At 40.3% G+C, this 27447-nt stretch overlaps 1 long non-coding RNA gene across 1 annotated transcript in view; it reads left to right on the top strand.

Annotated features, from left to right (window-relative positions):
• The first annotated feature begins 334 nt into the window (after positions 1-334).
• LOC134352311 (uncharacterized) overlaps positions 335-27447 on the top strand; it is a 70570-nt gene continuing 43457 nt past the window's right edge. The window contains exons 1-2 of the long non-coding RNA XR_010019368.1: positions 335-421; positions 13409-13562. This is a non-coding gene — a long non-coding RNA (uncharacterized LOC134352311). The remainder of the gene's footprint in view (positions 422-13408; positions 13563-27447) is intronic.

Consider the following 27447-nt stretch of genomic DNA (forward strand, 5'->3'; position numbering starts at 1 on the left):
TAGTGTCTGCGTGTGAACCAGACCCTGTACTTGAACTGATATCCAGCAGCCAGCTGGTTTCTGCTTTATATTTGGTGCTCTCCTTCACAAAGGCCATCACACCACCAGTCCCCAGCTGCTCTAGCACATTACAAACCGTTTCACTCCATACAGAAATGAAAGGGAATTGCAGAATTGATTTTGCCATCAGCAGTTAAGTGACAATACTCGGTGCTGACCTTGAAGAAAGTTGCTCTGTAAGATTTAAAGGTCGACATGGCTTAAATTTCCATGAATCTGTCAGCAGCTATATTCAGATGCGCAGCATCTGGCACCAGTAGTGTCACCAATCTGTCTGGATAACAGATCGTATTGGCGCAACTGCCAGACAACAAGCAAGAGGTCTGGTGTCGGATTGGGGAGTTCATTTTTCGGTGAGGAGGTAAATTTTTTTTCCACTTAATTTTTCTTTTGTTCTTATTACACAGTTAGAGCAGTGGGGATGCCAGGCAGGATAGTGGAATGCTTCTCTTGTGGCCTGTGGAAAGGCAGGGAGACCTTCAGTGTCCCTAATGACTGCACTGGCAAGAAGTGTAGCTTCTAATAAACCATGTTAAGGATTCAGAGCTGGAGCTGGATGAACACTAAATCATTCGGGACACTGAGTAGTTGATGGAGAGGACATACAGGGAGGTATTTGCACGCAAGGTGCAGGGCACAGGCAACTATGTGACATTCAGGAGGGCGAAAGGGGATAGGCAGCTTGTGCAGACTACACCTGTAGTCATTTGCCTCAACCCCAGTTATGTGGATACCGCTGCGGGGGTGAGGGGGCGGGGTAACATAGCAGAGGAGAGCCTCAGTGGTCAGATCTCTGGCACTGAGTCTGGCTCTGTGGCTCTGAAGGGAAGGGAGGAAAAGAGGTGAGCTGGTGTGACAGAGGATTCATTGGTTAGGCAGGAGGATCTGTGGATAAGAACAAAATTCCCAGATAGTATGTTGCCTCACAGGTGCCAAGGTCAGGGTCAGCTCAGATCAAGTCCACAGCATTCTTAGTTGGGAGAGCGAGCAGCTGAAGATCACTGTCAACGCTGATACCTGTGACAAGGGTAGGGAGGGTGGCAAGGTCCTGCAAAGTGAATTCATGTAGTTAAGTGCTAAGCTAAGGGATGGGATCTCTAAGGTTGTGAACGCAGGATTCCTACCAGTGCCACATGCTAGTGTGGCAAAAACTAGGAAGATCATACAGTTTAACAGAGGTGCTACATCTTGGTAGGACGAATCAAAATAAGACATACATGGTAAATGGTAGGGCATTGAAGAATGCAGTAGAACAGAGGGATCTAGGAATAATGGCGCATAGTTCCCTGAAGGTGGAATCTCATGTGGATAGGGTGGTGAAGAAAGCTTTTGGTATGCTGGCCTTTATAAATCAGACCATTGATTGAGTATAGGAGTTGGGATGTAATGTTGAAATTGTACAAGGCATTGGTGAGGCCACATTTGGAGTATTGAGTACAGATCTGGTCACCGAATTATAGGAAAGATGTCAACAAAATAGAGAGAGTACAGAGAAGATTTACTAGAATGTTACCTGGGTTTCAGCACCTAAGTTACAGAAAAAGGTTGAACAAGTTGGGACTTTATTCTTTGGAGCATAGAAGGTTGAGGAGGGACTTAATAGGGGTACTTAAAATTATGAGGGGGATAGATAGAGTTGACATGGATAAGCTTTTTCCATTGAGAGTAGGGGAGATTCAAACAAGAGGACGTGAGTTGAGAGTTAGGGTGCAAAAGTTTAGGGGTAACATGAGGGGGAACTTCTTTACTCAGAGAGTGGTAGCTATGTGGAACGAGCTTCCAGCAGAAGTGGTAGAGGCGGGTTCGATATTGTTATTTAAAGTAAAATTGGATAGGTATATGGACAGGAAAGGAATGGAGGGTTATGGGCTGAGTGCAGGTTGGTGGGACTAGGTGAGAGTAAGCATTTGGCATGGACTAGAATGGCCGAGATGGTCTGTTTCCGTGCTGTAATTGTTATATGGTTAACACATGGCTAAGGAGGTGGTGCTGGATGGAGGTCTGCGGATTTTTGGATCAAGGGAACGAGGGACTTGTATAGAAGGGACATGTCTGCACCTTAACTGGAAGGGGACTAATACTTTAACAAGAATGTTTGCTAGTCTGCAGGGAGAGGGCAGAGTTTGAACTAGAGTTTCAGGAGGAAGGGAACCAGAGCACCAGATCAGCTGGTGGAGTAGTTGTGGGGAAAGATGGTGTTCAGCTTACATACGAAGTCAGGAATTGAAAGATTGAGCATGGGTAGGACTGGTGTTCTGAGTTGTGTATACTTCAATGAGTATTGTAGGAAAGGCAAATGAATATTAGCGTGTGGAATTTTGACATCATAGTAGTGTAGTGGACGGTGAGGAAGGCTATAAAAACTTGCAGCAGGATCTGGACCAGCTGGAAAAACGGCAGATGGAATTTAATGCAGATATGTGTGAGGTGTCGCACTTTGGGAGCACCAACTAAGATACACCTCACACGGGGAGAAGTAGGGCACTGAGGAGTATGGTAGAACAGAGGAATCTGGGAATACAGATCCATAATTCCTTGAACGTGAAAAGAAAGCTCTTGGCAAATTGGCCTTCATAAATCTAAGTATTGAGTACAGGAGATGCAATGTCATGTTGATGTTGTTTATGACATTGGTGAATCCTAATTTGAAGCATTGTGGAAAGTTTTGGTCACCTATTTACAGGAAACATGTCAATAAGATTGAAAGAGTCCAGAGAAAATTCACAAGGATATTGCCAGGACTTGAGTACCTGAGTTACAGGGAAAAGTTGAATAGATTAAGACCTTATTCCCTGGAGTGTAGATTTGATAGAGGTGTACAAAATTATAAGGTGTGTAGATAGGATAAATCATGCAGGCTTTTTTCACTGAGTTGGGTGAGACTAGAACTAGGGGCTGTGTGTGAAAGGTGAAAGGTGAAATATTTAAGGGACTCATGAGGGGGAACCTCTTCGCTCAGAGGGTGGTGAGAATCTAGAACGAGCTGCCAGTGCAACGACTGGATGAGGAATTTGCATGAATGAACATGAGTACAGGTGTACCTTATAAAGTGGCCACTATTCATTATTCAATATGCAATATTTCATTAATAAAATGAATGATAATAACTAACCTCAGAATGAAAGGTTTCATCAGGTCCTATGGGCAGACTTTTTAATTCTGATCACAGACTAGAGGTCTTTATTGGTAATTCTTGGTTCCTAGCTCATTAATCTGACTGCGGATGCAATGAGTCATTCTTTTGTCACGCTATGATCACACAATTAAATATAAAAGTTTTGGAACAAAATGTGGCTCTGTTTGCATTGCCAAGTTACCACATGAGAATTTAGATGCAGGGTGTGAACGCAGGATATTCACATTCTCGCATTCTGAAACCATTAGACAATTTTGCAGTTCCAACAATGGGACTAGCTGAGGAGACATAAAAGGATATCATTTGCACATGGGCAGATGGGGAAGTAAGATAGAAAGGACAGACTGAATCAGATGAGTGATCAGGTCTAGATAAGGAATTAAGCATTATCTCTTTTGTTGGGAATGCTATTTGCTTACTTTTATTGTTTGCATAATTTGTCTTTTTCAAAGATTGGGTGTTTGATGGTTTTCTTTTGTATGGGTTCTTTTGAGTTTCTTTGTTTTGTGGCTACCTGTAAGGTGACAAATCTCAAGGTTCTATAATACATACATACTTTGCCATAAATGTACTGTATTTTGAACAATGAACTTTATAATGAGTCTTTGGAAAAAGGTTGTGTTAAACAGGGACACAAGAATTGTCACATCAGATGTGTTAAGAAGATAGATTTTAAAAGACATTGACACTGAGAAATTCTGGTGTTGTGAGCAAAAGGCAAAATACAGGTTTTATTTATTGGCCCGGTTTAGATAAGATATCTTGAAGAATTAGTAGTGAAATAAATCGTCTGTCAACATTGCAGAGCCAAGAAAAGGAAGGCAGTTTTACAGGATGGTAACCAGCCTATAAACCTTTCCAAAGTTCTTAGTATTCACTCTTAATGGATGGAGGTGAAACATGTCAGATCTTGTACTTCAATACAGTAACCTACGGAAGAATTGGAATTCATTTCTTCATGTCATGGTTGCCAGGAGAACCAGACTTGGATAAAGATCTTAAGTTTTGTTCATTTCTAATTGAGTGGATCTCTGAAACGACGTAGTATTAAACACACACTTTATCACCACGTATTGAGCATCACGTGGTGCAGCAGGGAGATCTGTGAGAAGTTGTTAAATCAATGGTTCTCTCAAGTGATGCTATGTCTTAGCTTGGAGAAAATTAGAACCTTTGAACCTATATCTGATTTTGGGAAAAGATGGGGTTCATTTGCTTGTTATTATTATTTGAGTTAATTGACAGATTTTCTCCATGATCTAATAGTAAATTTTTGGTACTTTTTTTTCTTGCTGGCGGTTTGATGTTTATCTTTAGAAGCTTTTTGTATGACGCATGACTCCAGGGTTAAACACCTAATGTGGTTTCCCCCGGCTTTTTCTTGCTTAGTAGGGTTTTTTTCATTATCACCAAAAATTTTTCAATCCTTAAAATAATGTTTTTTTTTCTTGAGACATTGTAAGTGTTGCTTACTTCAATGTACTTGTGTTAATTTTGGATAATAATAATAAAAAGATTTGAAAGGAAAGAAGTTGTCAAATCAGCATTAAAGAAACAGGTACTACAGACATGTTCAAGTTCAGCAAAAAGACACTGATAAACTGCAAAATAATCACACACTGCCCAACAGATTATATTCCTGCTCTGCAACTATTGCCTCCAAAAGGACCACAAACTTGTTGTAGGGTTTGGAGGCTTGCATGCCCCAGCAAACCAGAGAGCTACGTTGGCTGGAGTCATGGCTATGACTCTTGTTAGGGTCACCCATGCCAAATAGGTCAAAGGGTAGAGGCCAGATTAAGAGTGGTCCTCCGGTTCTCCAGGTTACAGGAAACAGTTGAGGCCAGTTCATTGGCTATATTTAAGAGGGAGTTAGATATGGCCCTTGTGGCTACAGGGGTCAGGGGGTATGGAGGGAAGGCTGGGGCGGGGTTCTGAGTTGGATGATCAGCCATGATCATAATAAATGGCGGTGCAGGCTCGAAGGGCCGAATGGCCTACTCCTGCACCTATTTTCTATGTTTCTATGTTTCTATGTTCAGGGCTAAAAACCCTGACTAGTCAAAAAAAATTGTTAGGGAAACAGCAATGAGAATCCCATCAGAGATGGAGGACCTTCGTTGCTGTCCTAAACGCCAGTGATGTAACAGGCAGTAACTACTCTGTAACTATTGTTCAAAACATTTAAAATGCTACTTAGCTTAATTCAGCCAAATGCTTAGAAGAGAGTGGAAGAGATGCTGGTGAGAGAGAACTAACGTTATGATTCAACTGAGGAGAGACAACGTGATAGAGAGTTTTAAAGAATTATACTCAGGGTTTGTAGGACAGCACATGATGTATACAATTGTGATTCACTTGATAACACGACAAAGAGTTTCTGTGTTAACATCACCCAATATAGACTAAGCATATCTTGTGAAAGTTGGAGATATAAAAGGAAGTATACATTCCAGTGATGCAAATAGAATGTGGAAGATTGTATTCCGAAATCTGACTGAATCGAGTGAGTAGAAGTGACTCATTTGTGTCAAGAAGTGGATACAATGCCAGTGATACAATTTCCTCTGAGAAAATCAAAGAGAACCAGAAAACAGAATGATAAGTTAAATGATTTATTCAGAGAACCAGAAAACAGAATGATAAGTTAAATGATTTATTCAATTTCTGACACCACATACGGTTGAAATAAGGGTGCACATATATTTTAAATAAATTAAATGAAATGGTTAGTGTATGGGTAGTGTTTAATGGCTTTGTGCCTGTACTTACTGGTGTTTAGAAGTATGAGGGGGATTTCATTGAAACCTATTGAATATTGAATGTATTGAAAGACCTAGAGAGTGTGGCTGTGGAGAGGATGTTTCTAATAGTGGGTGAGTCTATGATCAAAGGGCACAGCCTCAGAATAGAGGGATGTCCATTTAGAATAGAGATGAGAAAGCATTTCTTTAGCCAGAGGGAGGGCAAGTCATTGAGTATATTTAAAGCAGAGGTTGATAGGTTCTTGGTTAGTCAGGGCATCAAAGGTTTTGGGGAGAAGGCAGGAGAATAGGGTTGAGAGGGATAATAAATCAGCCATGGAATGATGCAGCAGTTTCTGCTTCTATATCTTCAGATCTTCCTTATGATGTACTGTACATTGTCTAAAGTTGCAATTTCCCTCCTGGCTGCCCTATTCCTACCACCCCGGTGGTATACACTTCCTTGAATAAAGAAGCGGGTACAATGCCAATGACACGATTTATTCTGAGAAATTCAAAGAGTGGGGCTCTCTTGAAACCTATCAAATATTGAAAGACCTAGACAGAGTGGGTGTGGAGAGGATGTTTCCGGTAGTGGTTGAATCTATGACCAGAGGGCACAGCCTCAACGTAGAGGGCCATCCATTTAGAACTGAGGTAAGAAGGAACTTCTTTAACCAGAGGATGGTGAATGTGTGGAATTCATTGCCACCGATGGCTGTAGAGGCCAAGTCCTTTCGTCTATGTTTTGAATGATCTTCTGCAGAATGAGCAACTGCACAATTCTGTGGGAAAGAACACGGTGAAAAAAAGTAGTTCAGACTTTTCCAACTGTTTTTGCTCTAGGGATTGATGGAAGTTAGCGAGTAATGTCAGCACGTGATGAATGTTGCTTATCTGGCACTGGCTTTGCAGATAGTTTTATCATATTTATTTATTTATTGAGCTACAACACGAATAGGCCATTCTGGCTCTTAGTGTCGCACCACCCAGCAATCTCCTGATTTAATCTGAGCTTGTTCAAGGGACATTCCACAATGACCAATAAACCTACCAACTGGTACATCTGTGAACAGTGGGAGGAAACTGGAGCACCCGGAGAAAGCCCACACAATCACAGGAAGAAGAAAGCACAAACTCCCTTACAGGCAGCATTGGGGATTGAACCCAGGTCACGAGTACTGTAAAGTGTTGTGCTGACCACCGTGCCACAATGATCTCATACCTTGTCCAGCAAAACAGAAAGATGGATTGTGAACTGAAGTCAGCTTAGCTGATACTTTGCAGTGGTATTCTAATACATGCCTGGGTTTGGAGGCAGTTGGTTTGACGACTGGAGAGGAGACTGGGGTCTTCACTCTAACAGCAGGAAGATCAAATACTAGAAGCAGCATCGACAGGGACAGAAGTTGGATCCATTCTATTGGCAGCCATACTACAAGTACCATAGGTCAGGCCCACAAAACTGTTTCCACACTGGCAACTGATTTTAAAGTCGCCGACAGTGAGTTCTCAAGCAGGCTGTCATATGACTTCGGCCTTCAATGACCCTTGCTCACGTTCAGCCAGAACAAAGAACTGCTGTCTCACACAAATTGGAAAGAGAACAGACTTCATTACTTCCTTCCAGGATGAGTTCTTACTCACAGCATTTCAGACCTATCCACTTTTCGCCAATATTTTAATCACTAACACGTGACTCTCTTCTAAGAAAGTGAAAAGGAAATCCAATTATGTAAAGCCTTTGTGAGACCCCTGGGGAGTTTGTTATCCTAATTTATGAAGGCGGATTTATTTTATTTTATTTTACTTTGAGAACCAGCTTGGTAACAGGCCCTTCTGTCCCATCAAGCCTGAGCCACCCAATTTCACCCTGTGATCAATTAGCATCTGTCTTTAGAGTGCGGGAGGAAGCTGGAGCACCCAGAGGACATTAATGCAGTAATGAAAACATACAAACTCCTTACAGGCAGCAGCAGAGTTCAGCACAGCTCGCTGATGCTGTATGTCATTATGGTACCTGACTTCAGCTTTTGAGTCGAGTGAATTGAGCCAGGCCATTCTGTGACAGAGTGCCTAAACTTCCATGTCACTCGCCTGGATGGCACCTCCTCAATGCAGATATCACCACCCTTAGAACGTGTGAGAGACTGGTGTTGGGAGAGCAGCGGGATGGAAGTACCAGCAATCCACAGGTCACATGATGCAACAGAGCAATTAGATTTTATAACAGAGGTCTGTCTTAGTATCTGCCTTTGTCAATTTCCGAAATAGAGGAAACAATTCCGAATTTAAAATATCAACAAAGGTCACTTAAGACAAGATTTTATTCAAGAAACAGTTTAAAAAGCGAGCCAATACCTTCCGTTCCAACCTACCCCTTCTGGAAATTTATGCGCCAAATTCTGTTGCTACACTAGTCATAGGTTGTCACGTGAAATAAGCCTTAAAGAGAAATCTTAAGGGAAATAAAGTCAATAATAAAGTCAATTGACCAAAATTATAAATTATCCACCTCTTCCAGTGATCAGAATAAGCCTATGTGCCTACAGCTGAGCAATGGCAGTGTGCCAGTGAAAAGTACACGATAAGAACTTCATAGCTAAATGAATCACAATTGCAGACATCCTACCTCTCCCAGAAGTTCAGGGAGTGGCTCCCTGGTGCCCGCAAATTATATACAATATCACGGAAATCAATTTTTTTGAGAGCGAGCGAGCGACAGAGAGAAAGCAAGAGAGAGCGCACGAGTGAGAGAGAGAGAGAGTGCGTGAGCGTGAGAGCACGCAAGAGAGAGAGAGCGAGAGCAAGCAAGCGAGAGCCCGCGAGTGAGAGAGAGAGAGCGAGAGCAAGCGAGCGAGAGAGAGAGAGCGCGCCATGGCAGAGTGTTCCAAAAAAAGAAAATATAAAATGCATGTCACCCCAGACTACACTAAAGTGTACTCCTGCCTAATAGAGGTCAAAAATAATGACACTGTTGCTCGCTGCACTGTTTGCAACAGTGACTTTTCTATTGCCCATGGTGGGTTAAGACTGTAAAAGACGTGTTGAGGTGAGTTTAACAGGTGTCATTCGTTCATTAGCATAGCTAACGTTATTTAAACTAGCTGGCCAGCTGCTAAGGAGCTACTCTATTGCAGACATTCCATCTCTCCCGGAAGTTCCGGGAGTCTCCCGCAAATTGATGGTGCTACCTCCCTGAAATGAGTTTTTGCAGGGTGGGATGTCTGCAATTGTGTACATCATTATAATTTAAAACGGTGATCTTAACTGAAATGTGTAGCTATGTTATACCTACATTTTTTTCTTCTTGATGTGAATGAATAAGTGAAAGATTTGTAACGTAACATTAACTTAATCTTTGCTTTGACGGTCATAATTCTTTTCCAGTTACTGTTTTATTATGTATTTTCAATAATGATAGGTAGTGAATAGAAAAGGTAATCCAATTGAAAAGTGCCAGGTTTCAAATAAATGCCAAAATTGAAAAGTAACTCCCTTGAATTTCCAAACAACTAAATCCTTCCAGGAAAGATCTAATGATTTGTGTCACACTCCAGTTCTGTTAATCAGCAAGGTCGTCTATATTTGTAGCCAGGCTCAAGGACAGTTTCTACCCTGTTGTTATAAGACTGTTGAATTAGTCCCTAGTACAATAAGATGAGCTCTTGACCTTGTAATTATCTCCTTATGATCATTTAACTGCACTGCACTTTCTCATTAGCTTTTACGCTTTATTCTGCATTCTGTTATTGTTTTAACTTGTTCTACCCCAATGCACTGTGTAAAGATTTGATCTGTATGAACAGTGTGCAAGACAAGCTTTTCATTGTATCTCGGTATACGCGACAAAAATAAACCAATACCAGTTACATTTTCAAGCTGCTGCATAAATTATATTCTTTGTCAGGCAGGCATTATAAGCAAATATGTTATGCCACTGGTGTTTGGGGCAGCAATGAAGGTCCTCCATCTCTGGCAATTCTCAGGGGTTTCTTCATCATATCAGTAGTTTGGTTTTCATTACCGTCAGTCATGGAAGTCCTGGAGGATTACCATCACAGTCAGATGTAGAAAGATTCTTCATTGCTCTTTTTATAATAGTTTTGCTCTACCAATCAGGGTTGTTAGCACTGAACTGAACCCCTGAACCTGGAGGACCAGTGGACCACTCTTAGTCTGACCTCCACCCTCTGACCCCTTCGGCATAGGTGACCCTACCATCAGCCAAAGCATAAAGCCCTGACTCCAGCCAACATAGCTCTCCAGGTCATTGAGGCACAGAAGCGTCCAAACCCTACGACGAGGTTGTGGTCCTCTTGGAGGAGACATCTCATGCCCTTATCAAAATTCATTTCTGCATATGCTCATGGCCAGTGAGTAATGGGTTTCAGGCTTGCTATTACCAGACCACCAATGCACCAACTTGGAGAATCTTTGAATAGAAAGTTTTTGGTCCATTTATGTCTAAGTAAAATGATGCTAACTTGTGTGCAGTATCCAGATATTTGCAATTATAGAATAATACAGATGCAAGAAACACTCCTTCCAACCTTTGACTTTTCAAGAAATGAGGCAAAATAGTTGATGAGGAGCAAAGAACATTCCTTTCTGATGTCCTTTGTGATGCTTTCAGCCACTGTGAGATAGCTCCTTGGCACATCTTCTAACGCCCTGGTATATGTAACTGCTTGGATTAAGCAACCAGTTTTATTTTAAATGACTGTACATCACATGTCTGTCCTGTTCAGCAAAGCAGGGAAACGGTTCTACCCGTCAGCCAGCTGAGATGCTAGATGGTGCCTGGTCTTTGAATATCAACAGGAGCAGACCCTATTTATCCTGGATAAAGTATCAAAGTCCACGTTAATGCTTGGGAGGCATTGTTGTGACTGTCAACAAAAGCCACCAGAGAGATACACAGCTGGTAGTATAAAAGTTTTTATTCCGCACTCAGAAGCTGACAGTATTTGGAGTCATTCTGGAGAGAGGCTCCCCAACCTAACAGCGCATTTTTAAATGCTAAAGGTCAAAGTTAACAGCAGGGCAATTTCTATAGTTACAATATATTCCCAATGCTTTCTGTGAGTAACAGATAATTTTCCAACACCTAGATCCTTACACCAACACTTCAAACACCCAAAATGATTGATAATCACAGCTGTTTCTGAGCTGCATTCATGCATATGCAGACATCTCAGGTTAGTGGGGTATTTCATGATCACTGAGGTGTTTATTGGTTTGCACTTGATCCCTGTCTGCAGATCCAGGAAGGTCATTGTTCTGAGGTACATTTTAAAGTTAATCTACGATCCACATTCAAATCTGAAGACTGGTTGCTGCTGAAATTAATATTTGCTATATTCCATAACTCCAGAATACACTCTAACAGCATGCACCCATTATGGGGTAAACTTTGAGGTGTCTTCTTCACCAAATCTCCTCTCCTATGAAGTACTCAGAGAAAAGAAAAAGTGAAGAATTACAGAGAGAGAATCTAGACTTTAGTGGTATCTGTCATAAATATAGATTGAAGGGGCAATGCTTGAAAAGTGTGTATTTGCTGAAGAGATAGAGGGTTACAAGTCAAGAGTAGACACCCAGCTCATAAAAGTTGATTTCCTTAACTTCCATTGAGTCATTCTGATTACAAAGCACCCCCAGCTCTAGGCTTTGATTGTGAAGTACTATAAAGTCAGCTTTTTGTAAATCACTCTTATTCTCCTTTCTCACATGATGCATTGTAATGTATATATGCTTGCATCATGTTTCAAAATCTGCCATCTATGATTTGTTCAACGTTGTTTGCTCCGCTGTTCAGGCAGAGAATGACTCATGATTTACGAGTGTCTTGGGAAGGCTAGATGGAGAAAGAAATAAGATGTCAAGAAGATTAATTGGTTGGAGAATTCAGAAGTCCATAAATTGGAATTTTCCTAATAAAGCAAACCAGAGGAAAATCGAAAGTGAGCACCTCAAGACAATACTGAGACTAAAAAGTCTCAGCTCCTATCATCCTACCAGCTGTCTCAGTTCTTGCACCTTATTGGCTGTCCAAATCACCTAAACGATATAAGCCAGAAGCATTGTGGATTCTGGTTAATTGGTCCATTGGTTAATCGGGGCAGCCGCTTATCTGGGACAGCCCTTGAAAAACAAAAACAAATTGAGAAAATGGGTGGGTTTCTTTTCATTTATTTGGTACACTATGCCACTTAATTGGGGCAGGACACTTGCCTAAAAGGTTCTAACTCGTGTCAGTTGTGCGCATTTGTGTACCCACAAGACGCTATACCATACCTGGTGCGAAAACAGTTTTTAACCAGTGTCAGCTGCATGTGTTTGTGTTCAAAATTAATGATTTTGTCACTGATAGTGGGTGAGAAATATGTAGTAAGACAATTCAGAGCTGATTTGCTCAAGGCGGGTTTCAAGCATTCAGGCTTGGAGATGCCAGCACCGGCCAGGAGTGAAAATGAAACTATTTCACTACTTCAACAAGATAGAAACTACAAAGAATTTGAAAGTATCAACAATCATCCTGAATGGTACAGTGAAGATGAAGATTTGGAGGATGCAATTATTGATAATATTGTATGAAGGCAGTGCATTATCTGCACTAGGTGTCGGGACAAATTTTGTTTATTGCATATACTGGATGAATTTTTCTGTTGATAATACTCAATTTGTTACACAGTTTGTCTTTTTTATATTGCTTAAACTATTTCCATGAAACTTCAGGTAATTAAGACAGCCACTGAATTGGGCTAAAATGTACTGGTCACAATGTGTCCCAATTAACCAGAATCTAGTGTATTCACTCCTCCCACTGTTGTTTCAAAATCTTTCCATTCATTAAGACTAGTAGTGCTGATTCCACTGTGGAGTAAAATGGTTACCAGTTGCATTTGACATGGTCCCTCATGAGTCACTCTTCCCCAGGTGATGTCTCGTGGGTGGATTTTACATTTTTCTCTGGGACAAAAACTAATGTACACAGTATAACCTAATTGGTGAAAGAACAAATATTCCTGGGCCTTTATATCACTTTTCACTTGAGTCCCACTATAAATTGGGCTAACTGGATGGGCATTGTGGTCAGCATGCATTGGTTGGGGTGATGTGTTCTGTATTCATGCTGTATTGTTCTGTAAGGACAGCTCCATTAGCATCATGTGACTGCCTCATCCCCGTCCCTTTCACAAATAGCTGAAGATTGACCAGCATTTTGTTTTTGAAACTTAGGCTTTTCTACTCAGGTCTGTACCAGAGTAACACACACAAAATGCTGGAGGAACTCAGCAAGTCAGGCAGGATCTATGGAAATGAATAGTTTCGAGTTGAAATGTCAACTGTTTATTCTTTATCATAGATGCTGCCTGACCTGCTGAGTTCCTCCAGCATTTTGTGTGTGTTGCTCTGGATTTCAAGCATCTGCATAATCTCTTGTGTTTATGATTTTCTGTAGCAGATGTTGGTGCCTAACCAAGAGCTGTGCTGTAAGTCCTGAGCCCAAAGAGGAATGACTGCGCTTTGAGAAGGCCCGCGTTCACCAAACATCAGCAAATGAAGAGAAAAACTCTTACTTAAATGAGAACGGAAAATCTAGAAACACTCTGCAGGTCAGGAAGCATTTGTGGAAAATGAAACAAATTTATTATTTCATGGTAAAGAGTATTCATCAGAGAGGGTGAGACCAAGGTTGTTATGAATTTAGATTGTATTGTCCTCCAGTTAAATGGGTTAATGTAGGGAGATAATGATTGATAATATAGAAATGTATTGTGTTGCAAAGAGCAGGGCTGTAGGGGGTGCCCGTGTGACAGGTTATATTAGTACAGAGAAAAATTGTGCCAACTTATACCAAATTTGAGCATTCATGATGCAACAGAAAAAGTGTTTTTTTTATTTTATTTTATTTAGATACTGCGCAGAATAGGCCCTTCCACCCCTTTGAGCCACTCTGCCTGGCAATGCCCTATTTTAATCCTAATTTAGCCACAAGCCCATTAATCCCATAGTCCAAATCATTGACATACATTATAAAAAGCAGCGGTCCCAAAACCGATCCCTGTGGAACTCTACTGGTAACCGGCAGCCAGCCAGAATAGGGTCCCTTTATTCCCTCTCTCTGTTTTCTGTTGATCAGCCAATGCTCCACCCATGCTAGTAACTCCCTTGTAATGCCATGGGATCTTATCTTGCTAAACAGCCTTATGTGTGGCATCTTGTCAAAGGCCTTCTGAAAATCCAAGTACACCACATCTACTGCATCTCCTTTGTCTACCCTGCCTGTAATTTCCTCAAAAAATTGCAGTAGGTTTGTCAGACAGGGTTTTCCTTTCAGGGAACCATGCTGGCTTTGGGCTATCTTGTCATGTGCCTCCAGGTATTCCATAATCTTATCCCTAACAATCGATTCCAACAACCTCCCAACCACTGATGTCAGGCTACCAGGTCTATAGTTTCATTTCTGCTGCCGCCCACCTTCTTAAATAGCGGAGTAACATTTGTAATTTTCCAGTCATCCAGTACAATGCCAGAATCTATCGATTCTTGAAAGATCATTGCTAATGCTGCCGCAATCTCTCCAGCTACTTCCTTCAGAACCCAAGGGTGCATTCCATCAGGTCTAGGAGATTTATCCACCCTCAGACCATTAAGCTTCCTGAGCACCTTCTCAGTTGTAATTTTCACTGCACCTACTTCACTTCCCTGACACTCTTGAATGTCCGGTATACTGCAGATGTCTTCCACTGTGAAGACTGATGCAAAATATGCATTCAGTTCCTTTGGAATCTCTGCATTTCTCATTACAATATCTCCAGCGTCATTTGCTGTCGGTCCTATATCTATCCTTGAATCTCTTTTACCTTTTATATACTTAAAAAAGTGTTTAGTATGTTCTTTGATATTAGTCACCAGCTTCCTTTCATAATTCATCTTTTCCTTCCTAATGACCTTCTTAGTTTCCTTCTGCAAGTTTTTAAAAGTTTCCCAATCTTCTATCTTCCCACTAGCTTTAGCTTCCTTGTATACCCTCTCTTTTTCTTTTACTTTGGCTCTGACTTCACTTGTCAGCCACGGTAGTGTCCTTCCATTCAAAGATTTCTTCTTATTTGGAATATATCTGTCTTGCACTTGCCTCATTTTTTTCAGAAACTCCAGCCACTGCTGCTTTGCTGTCCTTCCTGCTAGTATCCCTTTCCGGTCAACCTTGGCCAGTTCCCCTCTCATGTCATTGTAGTTTCCTTTATTCCACTGAAATAACAACACATTGGAATTTAGTTTCTCCTTCTCAAATTTCAAAGTGAACTCGATAATATTGTGATTACCGTTCTCAAAGGGTTCCTTGAGTTAAGCTCCCTTTTCATCTCCGGATCATTGCACAACACCCATTTCAACACAGCCGATCCCCTTGTGGGCTCAACAACAAGCTGTTCTAAAAAGCCATCCCTTAGACATTTACAAATTCACTCTCTTGAGTCCAGTAAGGTGTTACAATTGTTTTAATTGTGTAGCCTATTAACTGGATTATTTTTATTTTAAGAATTTCTGTTATCTCAAATATAATGGTGGTAGATTTTTCAAAGGCGCCATCTTCTTTTCTCTATTGAATCTCTGCTTTGCTTCTCAGCTCCTCATGCAGTTTCAAATGCTCTGTATGTTTGTTTAAAGTTTATAAGAACAATCCTGAAGAATTAACGACTCAAAGTTTCTCGCTCATTCCTGAACTCCTAAAAGAACCCAGGGATTGAAAATTACAGAGATCTGAGAGTTTACGGTAACATGTCAAGAAAAAGTTAAAATTGATTGACTATAAATATCAAAACCCCCCTTCTTGGCAGAAACAAATCTACTTTAAAACTGAACTCATTTAAGCTAATATTTTGTTATTGACAAATAAATTGGATTTAATGTGCTGCACAAAAGTTTCATAGCGTACAAGAAATTACATCTCCTAATTTCTGATTTTCTTTGATTTTCATTGCTCCTAATAAATTTCCATTCAAGAAATCAACTTGAGATGGATCTTTGGAAGGGAGGCAGTGCAAAAATACTGAATAGGCTAACCATTTCCTTACGCATTAACTGTACTTTTTGTCTATTCTCAATTAATCTTATTTAAAAGATGAAAGTAAATGGGCTGGGCAAGAGTTGTGGCAGAGGGCAGCATATGATTCTGTCTGAAGAAGCACATGGGAATTGCAAAATGAGTCAACTAAAAGATATATAATTCATACCGCAACAGATGATTTTGATGAAGTGATAAATACTTCAGATAGAATGAAAAATAGTCAACATAAGTCCTTCAAGAATACTAAAACATTAGCAAAGAATGGATCTGAATGATAAATAGAAAATATTAGTCTGATATGTGCTTTAAAGTATCAAATATATGTGGAGAAGTGGTCAACAAGGCAACTCCAAAGATGAAATATGAAAAAAATCACAAGATTGATCGCTGAAAGAAACCATAACTCAGCAGCATAGAGTTCTGGTTAATCTCCATCTTGAGTATGTCACTCAGCAGTGGTCAAACAGTAACAAAAGAATATTCTAATGAAAAGCACCAGGAGTCTGAACCCTGTTATCAGTGGATTATATCAGTGAGGGTAGATTGGAGTAACTTGACCTAACCATTTATGTAAAGGATAAGAACTTTTACTATTGCTGTGACTTGCACTACTTAAAACATCTCACGTAGAGCTCAGCTAGCTAAGTGACTTTTGTTTAGCTGCTGTTGCAAAGGACATGTGCCACAACAAACATACATATATAGAGAACATAGAGGAACTTTCATGAAATAGTATTAAATGACTAGGTCATCTGTCTTCATTGGTGTTGATCGGCACATAAAAACTGTGCCGACCAAAATTTTTGGTAGTATCTACAGGTACTGCAAAACCAGATATTCAGAAACTTCAAAGTACTTTTAGTCCATTGTACCAATGGAGATTAATTAATTAGAGTGGCCCACTTTTACAATTCTTTCCAGGCTCGTTCCCTGCCTCTTTTATATTTTCTCTTTTCAAGCACCTGCTCCTTTTGCTTTGATGTAAATCTTGAGGCAAAGCACGCCATACTCTAATAGACTTCCCTCTGAAATGAAACCATTTCATTTTCCTTCATATTTGTATGACACTCTTAAAACTGTATTCACCTCTAATTGAATTGACACAAATAATCACTTGCTACTTATTCTCAAAGTACTTCCCAGCATCTAATTTTCTGCCTGAGAAACCTTGAATTGTCACAAACATTTTGCTTATTGATGGAAAATTTACTGGTAAACTAATGCCATAAGGTTCCTGCTCTTTATTCTTGTTTTCCTTATCTTTTTGAAAATATGCTTCTTTGACAATGGATGTTTATTGTGAAATGTATTCTCCATTATGTTTGATCTCATAGTTTTAAAATATCTATCATGTTGCTTTTGCTGGACAAAAACATTTGTTTGCTGCCCAAATTTTCCTTTCATTTCCTTGCACTCACTGTTCATATGCAGTTGGTCACAAGTGACCAAGATACATGAAGCAGGGATTGCTAGTTATTAATATTACATTAAGTGGAAATTATATTTTTACCAGGAACATATTATAAGTTAAATTCTGGAAGTGAGACAAACAGTTCTATACACTTTTCAAAAGTTTCTTTCTTTTAATTGAAGTCATTAGGGCAAATATTGGCTCTGGTGTGAAATCAGCTGTCCATTCACTATTGGGAGAACTGCCTACTCTCCCATAGTGAAATTCAACCTCTTTATATCTAATACACATTGTCAGGATAGAACTGAATAAGAGGTTTAATAATAACTTGGAGAATGTATTGGTAGAGTGGTGAGTAGTGCCAAGTAAATCATTTCAGGGCTCAGTGATTTTCTATAATATCAAAATGCAACATTTCAAGGGTCAGTGCATGGACCTTGGTTGTTTCTTATCTCCATAATTGACTGAGACACAGAAACCCAAATGCAATTTTGCACAATGAGCAGGCGTTACAGAAATTAGAATGAAATGAAGAGAAACATATGTTAGCTGTGAAACCAGACAGAGAAATGGAAAATGGAATTTAATACAGATGACAGCGTTAAATGAAATATTGAGAAAAGTCTGTGTCCAATGAAGGAAATGGAACCAGCCAAAGACTTAGATAGAAACCTGGGAGAAACAGTAGTATTGCCTTTTTCAATGTCAGACAACGTGGACTAAAATAGCAGTTGGAACATTGAGATATATTACTTTAATAATGGACTATAAATCAGCAAAGGTTAGATCTCAGTAAGGTACTGAAATGGTCAATAATTCAGACTTACAACAAAGATCTGTTATTGAGCAATAGAAGAGTTTATAGTGTCAAGCTTGCATTTCTTCCCCATAATTTCCCCCTCAGAGACAGGCAGACTCTGAGTGTTTCCACACCAAACACTGTTTCAATAGTACAGAGAGCAGTTGCTTATCAAACACTGTTTCAACGGACAGAAAGCAATTGATTATGTGAAAAAGTGGTTCAACCTCAACACAATTTGATTATTTTAAAGTAATAATAAATATTACACATATTTCTCCTTTAGTAATGAAAAACAAATAAAAATATAAATAAAAATAAATTGGAAGTCTCTATGTGCTTTACTCTAGCACAAAGTCTACTGCAGGGGTTCCCAATCTGGGGCCCATAGATCCCTCGGTTAATTATAGGGGCCATGGCATAAAAAAGAGTTGGGAACCCCTGGTCTACTAGAAACTTGATGGATTGACTTCCAGTTCCCATCCTAAATGGCTTTAGTTTTCTTTGGGCCTTTTGCCGAGCTGTGGTATATTTAGCAACATACACAAAATGCTGGAGGAACTCAGCAGGACAGGCAGCATCTGTGGAAAAGAGTAGATGTTTCATGCTGAGATCCTTCTTCCAGTCCTGATGAAGGGTCTCAGCTCGAAATGTCAACTGCTGACTTCCTCCAGAATTTTGTGTGAGTTGCTTGGATTTCCAGTATCTGCAAATTTTCTCTTGTTTGTGGTGTTTTTAGGATTGTTGGTGCACTCCCCATATCCCTTTATTAAAGAAATCCCTTTAATTGAGATGTAAACCTGAGGAACCAGTGTGCAATGACTCCTTGTTCTCCAATACCCCTTCTCTATCATCACCTTCCTCTTGCTGTAAGGTTTAGGGTATGGAATGTATCAAGTCATGCCAAAAGGATTTGTAGATTTTGGAATATAGAACAAAAACAGAATCCTGACATTACACAATGGATGCGATATGGCCTCCTCTATGTTGATTGAACCAAGTGTTAATTAGACAACCAATTGTTTAGCACCTGGGTTACCTGAAATTGGAAAATTTCAGGTAACCCAAAGATATTTCAAGAGATATCTCTCTCTTTCTCTCTCTCTCTCTCTCTTCAGGTGCTATGGGCAGTCTGCACATCTTGCGATACTATTTTTTACAAAATTATAGAAGTTTATTAAGAACACATATACACAATGTACAGACAGTCAATATTTGCCAGACAGTAAGCATACTCAAATTAAACTATGGTTACTACCGTCTATTAAACAGTCAATAACCTGGGGGGCCTCTGCTCACGGAAGTCCCCCAATGTACCCATTGCAACCGTGTGCTCCCTCTCCAAGGACAACCAGGCACGAAAGTATCCTTGGAAAAGGGGCAGGCGTCGGCCCGGGTAGCGCCCTCCACTTTCCACCGCCTAGACCTCTGAATGGTCATTTAGGCCAGGTCCAGGACCAAGCCCACCAGGAGATTCTTCTCACACCCCGCCATCTTTCTACAGTTCCTGCACTAATCCAAACTGGGAGGAAGAACTTGGCATCTCTTAGACAAGGGCAAGGCTGACTCTCCTCCAGAGCTACATAGGGATCCCTTTATATGTCTCTTTCCCAATCACACCCACTTGTTCCTGATTAGGTAATTGATGTAAAAATGTTCCCATTAACACAGTCTGCAAGAAATTCTTGTCTTCCTGGATGTATTATAATGCCTGAAGCTTGGGCTCCAGCTCATCAACTCTGAACTGAAGTTCCTCACGCAGTCTTAACTTACTGCAGAAATGTTTATCATAAAGCAGAATGGAATCCTCCAATTCTCAGCTATAACCCATCAGCTCTCCAGTCATCTCCATTCAATTTAAATTATTTATTTGAATTTAATTATTTTAAATATGTGCTCCTTAGCAGAACTTCCTCCTGTGTCAAAACTGTACATCAGGACTGCTGCAGTGTTTCAACCTGAAATGTTGGTAATTCCTTTCCCCATAGAACCTGCTGAGTTCTTCTAGCAGATTGCATGTTGCTCCGGGTTCTAGCATCTGAAGTTTCTTGTGTCTTAATCTCTTCATTTAAATCTCTTGGCCAATCAGAAGTAATCTGAAACAACATCCACCAATCATCCGCAAGCGGTCCTGTGACCTCACATTTCAATCATGACAATCAGCAACAAGGCTGTGACAGTGTCCATGTCTTCCTAATCACCCAGACTCCTGATCTCAAATGCCATGAGTATCATGGGACGGAAGGCCTTGGAAGAAAGACAGGGGGAGGGGAGTACCAAAGGAAGATGGAGAACAGGCAAGGAGTTATAGTGAGAGGGAAAGAGAGAAAGAAAATATATAAATAATAAATTAGGGATGGGGTAAGAAGGGGAGGAGGGGCATTAACAGAAGCTAGAGAAGTCAATGTCATGCCATCAGGTTGGAGGCCTGATATTCCAGTATGTCAATCCATGGTCTCCTCTACTGTTGAGATGAAGCCACACTCAAGTTGGAGGAACAACATCTTATATTCCGTCTGGGTAGCCTTCAACCTGATGGCATAAACATTGATTTCTCTAATATCTGTTAATGCCCCTCCTCCCCTCCTTACCCCATCCCAATTTATTTATTTATTCTCTCTTTCCCTCTCACTATAACTCCCTGCCTGTTCTCCATCTTCCTCTGGTGCTCCCCTCCCCCTTTCTTTCTTCCAAGGCCTTCCGTCCCATGATACTCCCCCTTCTCCAGCCGTGTATGCTGTTTGCCAATCAACTGTCCAGCTCTTGGCTTTATCCCTCCACCTCCTGTCTTCTCCTATTATTTCGGGTCTCCCCCTTCCCCCTCCCATTTTCAAATCTCTTACTAGCTCTTTTTTCCGTTAGTCCTGATGAAGGGTCTCTACCTGAAACATCAACCGTACTTCTTCCTATAGATGCTGCCTGGCCTGCTGCGTTCCACCAGCATTTTGTGTCAGTTAGTACATTCTCTTCAAAAGGATCTGTGAACATTTTTGCTCCTTTCTAATATAATTATGTGGCACATTCCAAATCTTCATCTATCTTCATCTTCATTTTTCCTGTTAGCTCCCTTGAAATATTTTTGAAATACTAGAATTGTGAAAGACCTGCTCGAACCACGTTTCTGAAGCCCTTCGATAAAGTTTTCCTTAGCTATGCAGAATCAGAATCAGATTTATTATCACGGTATTACATCACGTGGAATTTGCTGATGTGCTTGCAGCAGTTTAATGTTATCACCCTATCCATAAAAAATGATTCTATAAAATTATATTATAAAGATATATTCATTTCAGGCTTTGATAACTTAAATCTCCATTTTCTGAGTGAGTTAAATACATTCAAAATTCGTGCATGGTAATTACATACTTAGTTGTGAGAATATAAGTGCAGTATAAGATTGTGTTCCTGTGATTGTCTGGTAACTACATGCAGTGTCCTTGTGATTTTCTTATTTCTTAGACACACAGCCAATACTAGCTACTCTAGATTCTGAAATTGAAAAGTTCTATCTATACGGATCAGCCAAAAATGTTGCTTGCTATCATGTTGCTTGTTATATGAGCCCAATAAGAGAAACTCGAATGGAAATCCCAATGACCACACTCCATTAATTGTTATAATTTCAAAAGTTCAAAGTTAAAGTAAATTTTATTATCAAAGTACATGTATGTCACCATATTCAACCCTGAGATTAATTTTCTTGTGGATATACTCAAAAATCTATAGAATAATAACTAGACTGCCCTACTAGGACATTCAACTAGAGTGGAGAAGAGACCAAACTGTGCAAATACAAAAAGAAGAAATAATAATAATAATAATAATAATAAATAAATAAACAAGAAATATCAAGAACATGAGATGAAGAGGGCTTGAAAGTGAGCCCATTGGCTATGGGAGTATTTCAATGACGGGGCAAGTGAAGTTGAGTGAAGTTTTCCCCTTTGGTTCAAGAGCCTGATGGTTGAAGGGTAGTAACTGTTCCTGAACCTGCTAATGTGAGTCCTGAGACTCTTGTACCTTCTTCCTGATGGCAGCAGTGAGAAGAAAGCATGTCCTGGGTGGTGGTGGTGGGGGCGGGGGGGTGCCTGATGATGGACGCTACTTATCTGCAACTTTGTTCCATGTAGGTGGGCTCAATGGTTGGAGTGCTTTACCCGTGATTGACTGGGCTGTATCCACTACTTTTATAGGATCTTCCATTCAAGGGTTTTGGTTGAGAGATATAGTGCTTATGTGTTAGAACAATTCCAGCTAAGGTTGGACTTGATATGGTTTACAGGTTAAGTTGCTGGACTAGTGCACAGAAACTGAGATTGCTCATCAGGAGGTATGAATACAAACTCACTAAGGCAGTTGGAGATTCTTAATTTGAGTAATTAAATATATTCTGAATTAAACAAACTAACATCATAATAAATGACCATGAAACAGCTGAATAGTGATTAAAATACCTCTCTGGTTCATTAATCAACTCTTGAAAGGGAGTTGTTATGCTTAACAACAACAGAGATTTCTAGAAGCACTCAGCATGACATGTAACCTCCATGAAGAGACAAAAATGTTTCAGGTTATGGGCTTTTCATCAGATCTTGAAATCTGTGAAAACAGGCATGTTTTAAGCTAGTCTGACTGAATTGCTTAACTAGCATCTGAAATGGGTCTAAAGAACTTTCAAATAATGATGGACATAAATATTGGTCTTGCCAGTAACACTTACATCCTGGGAAGGATAATTTAAACCGTAGTGGAACTACTGTACACTCAGTGGCCACTTTATTGGGTACACCTGTACACCTGCTCATTAATGTAAACATCTAATCAGCCAATCATACGGCAGCAACTTAATACATAAAAGCATGCGGACATGGTCAAAAGGTTCAGTTGTTGTTCGGGACAAACAGCAAAATATGGAAGAAATGTCATCTAAGTGACTTTGACTTTGGAATGATTGTTGATGCCAGATGGGATATCTCAGAAACTGCTGATCTCCTGGGATTTTCACGCACACAACCTCTAGAGTTTACAGAGAATGGTGAGAGAAAAAACCAGAAAAAACATCCTGTGGCCGAAAATTCCTTGTTAGTGAGAGAGGTCAGAGGTGAATGGCCAGACGTGTTCGAGATGAAAGGAAGGTTACAGTGACTCAATTAATCTCACATTACAACAGTGGTGTGTAGACCAGCATCTCTGAAAATGCAACATGTCAAACTTTGAAGTGGACGGGCTACAGCAGCAGAAGACCACGGACATATACTCAGTGGCCACTTTATTAGGCACAGGAGGTATCTAATAAAGTGGCCATTGAGTGTACATCTTAATTCATAATGATTCATAATAATTTTATTATATCACTTTTGGATGATTCTATCTGCAGTGCTCAATTGGTGTTGCTCAAACATCTGCCAAATTATAACCCAACTTGTCCTAGTTTTCCAGTTTTATCTCACCCACTATTTTATCGTGCAGTTTTGTGCAGGATCTCAAAGGTGGCCTGATGCTGCTTTAATTTATGAGATATGGGAGATAATGACAGATTGGGCATTTATGATCCTTGTCTAATTGACCTTCAGAAGGTTGTGATGATCCTCCTTCAATTGCTTCTGTCTGTAGACACTCCCACCGTGCTGTTCAGTAAGTAGCTTAGGCCCTGAGATAATAATGGGATTAAATTATTAGTATTTTTTTACATTAGCTACGGTACAACCTTTTGTCAATTTACTTATTATCAAGTTATTGGCATTAACGTATTGCTGTTGGCTGAATATATTGACATTCTCAAAGCAAATATTTTAAGCATTTCTCGATTACAGATAGAAATTAGATAACTATTTCTACTCTCACCAGAATCAGGTTTATTATCACTGAAAGTTGTTGTTTAATGGCAGCAGTATAGCGCAAGACATAACAGTTATGAGTTACAATAAAAATAGAATAAATAAGAAGTGTGAGAGAGGAATCGTGAGAGTTCATGAGTTCTTGGACCATTCGGAAATCTGGAAGTAGAAGGAGAACTGTTCTAAAATGCTGAGTGTGTGTCTCCAGGCTTTTTTACCTCATCCCTAATGGTAGTAATGAGAAGTGGGCATGTCCCAGATGGTAAGGGTTCTTAATGATGGATGCCACCTTCTTGAGGGATCATCTTTTGAAGATATCTTGATTGTGAGGAGATGCGTGCCCATGATAAGACCGGCTGATTCCACAGTTTTTGTCACAGCAATGAAGATTTCCTACCACTAGATGGTGCTGAGATCTCTAAATTTGAGAGCAGTAAGTATGTTGGGATGGAAGTGGTGCCAACTCCAACAAGAGTATCACCACAAACATCTCCAATATCAAGACAGAGAAGTTCTGTCTTCTTACAAATAACATTAATTTGCAGAACTGCATTAGATCATCACTGACTGGATGTATAGTGATGCTTATTTTTAAAAGGCAAAATTTAAAAAAGCTTGTAAGTATCGATTTCAATGTTTAAGAGGAGTTTGTACAGGCACATTGATAGCAGGGGTATGGAGGGCTAATGTGTGGGTGTACATTGATGGGAGTAAGCAGTTTAAGTGGTTTGACACAGACTAGATGGGCCGAAGGAACCGTTTCTGTGCTGTACTTGTCTATGGCTCCATAATCTTTACTCATCAGAGGATTACATTCAGTGGACACATCAAAGTTGCTGGTGAATGCAGCAGGCCAGGCAGCATCTCTAGGAAGAGGCGCAGTCGACGTTTCAGGCCGAGACCCTTCGCCAGTCCTGACAAAGGGTCTCGGCCTGAAACGTCGACTGCTCCTCTTCCTAGAGATGCTGCCTGGCCTGCTGCGTTCACCAGCAACTTTGATGTGTGTTGCTTGAATTTCCAGCATCTCCAGAATTCTTGTTGTTTACATTCAGTGGAGTATTTATTTTAGTATGGGGAAAGTACAGAGGTTTCAATGAGCCGTTGTTGAATTTAATTATCGATTCCAGATCTATTATAAGCATACCAAATTAAATAATGACTTCTTTAGATACCATTCTTCCTTCTGCCTGTAAAGCTGATGCTTTGGGCTGTAATGAAGGTCCTCCATCTTTCTCTGTCACACAAATGTAGAAGGATTCTTCATCGTTGTTTCCGTAACAATATTTTTGATCAGTCAGGTTTGTTAGCGCTAAACTGAACCCCCAAACCTGGAGGACTGGTGGACCACTCTTAAGACATGAGGCCCTGACTCTAATCTACATTGCTCTTCTGGTTATTGAGGTACGCCAGCATCCAAACCCTACAATGAAATTGTGGTCCTTTTGGAGGTTAGATACCATTAAACAGATGAAAACTGGTTGAATCAGCAGATGTTTATGAATCAGGGGAACACATTTTAAAATTTCAGATTTCAGTGATTCCTTCCTATGGTGCAACAATTCTTTGTTTCTTTAATGTTATGAAATTTTCGTTGCTCCTTTTCATGCCTTGTGCGGCATGGGGCAGCATTCTTACCATTTCTGTAGCATTTGACTGTTTTTTACGAGGCCTAGTTGCTAGCTTGACGCTTAACCCAGCATGGGTGGAAAGCGTGCAAGGGGCTGGCCAGATTTGAACTTGGGACCATTCGTCTTGAATTCCAGTGCCAATACCACTACACCACTGGCCGTCAATGTTATGAAATGCTGAGGGCAAATTAAGAATGGCAGAATGGAAAAGGTAACATCATCATCATCACTATGTGTCATGTCATATGCCATAGGCGATCGTGGTCTTATGAGCATGATTGATCTTGGCAAATTTTTCAGTGGGAGTGGTTTGCCTTCTTCTGTGCAGTGTCTTTACAAGACGGGTGACCCCAGCCATGGTCAAAACTCTTCAGAGATTGTCTGCCTGGCATAAGTGGTTGCGTAACCAGGACTTGTGACCAGCGTCACCTGCTCGTACGACCATCCACCACCTGCTCCCATAGCTTCAAGTGACCCTGATTTGGGGGGTGAGGGGTGGTGGCTAAACAGATGCTGCACCTTGCCCAAGGGGTGACCTGCAGGCTGCCGGAGGGAAGGAGCGCCCTACACCTCCTTTGGGAGAGATGTATCTCCACTCCGCCACCCAAGGAAAAGGTAACAGCATTTCCGTTTACAGACTACTATTTGTAAAGGCTTTGGCAGTTCTTTTATTGTTAGGTAACTAAGTTTGACAGCTTGCAGACACCAAGATGTCTGTATATCACATTTGAGGGATGATTCTATAATCTCAAAATCTGGGCAGACAGGTGTATCAGAAGGAACTGTATTTAAGGATATTAAAGAGGAACCACAAATATTTTCCAGCCCTTGTTGAAATTTTCTTCTGATTTTTATTGGCTTCAGTTTTACTGGGGTCTGTGCGGCCACACTGCCTGTTTTACATCCGGAATAATTTATTCCCTTGGAGCAATCATTGCTTTTCGTTCAATTGTTGGTCTGAATTAATGGATTTTGTTCCATGTGTTTTATTATGATTTTACAGAAACCCATTGAATAGCAGTTATTATAAATAGAGCTAATGAATAAGGGAAATACATTATAAGAGGAAATTCTTCCTCCATTGCATGGTGTAAAATCTATCTTCAGCTCTGAACTCTGTCCTGAAAAAAGGTCTCAGATTGAAACGTTCACTGCTTATATTCATTTCCTCAGATGCTGCCTGACCTGCTGAGTTTCTCCAGCATTTTGTGTGTGTTGCTTTTGGTTTTCCAGCATCTTTGTATTTTCTTGTGTTCATAAATGTTGTTCAACTTTACAGACGATTTATTACAATTTTTCCATAGTTGTATTTCAAGCAATTAAATTAATTTTGGCAGAAGGAATTTCTTGAGTGTTTAAAATTAGTTTCTATTTTTCATTCAGAACCTGGACAACCTGCAGTGTGTATCCACCATCTTCTGTTCAACTGATTTTCCAAGCTGAGTTTATTCTTCAACTTCTACTGCTTTACCAGATTCGTTCGTTCAATTTATGCTGTGTCACATAACATAGGTGATCATGGTCTTTCCATGACCATGATTTTTCTCGATAAATTTGTCTACAGAAGTGGTTTGCCATTGCCTTCATTTGGCTAGTGACTTTACAAGACAGGTGACCCCTGCCATTATCAATATTCGTCAGTGGTTGCATAACCAGGACTTGTGTTATGCACCAGCAGCTCATACGACCATCTACCACCTGCTCCCACAGCTTCACATGACCCTGATTGTGGGGGGGGCGGGTGTCGCGAAGCA

Source organism: Mobula hypostoma, chromosome 9 (genome assembly GCF_963921235.1).
Source record: "Mobula hypostoma chromosome 9, sMobHyp1.1, whole genome shotgun sequence".
Classification (NCBI taxonomy): Eukaryota; Metazoa; Chordata; class Chondrichthyes; order Myliobatiformes; family Myliobatidae; genus Mobula; species Mobula hypostoma.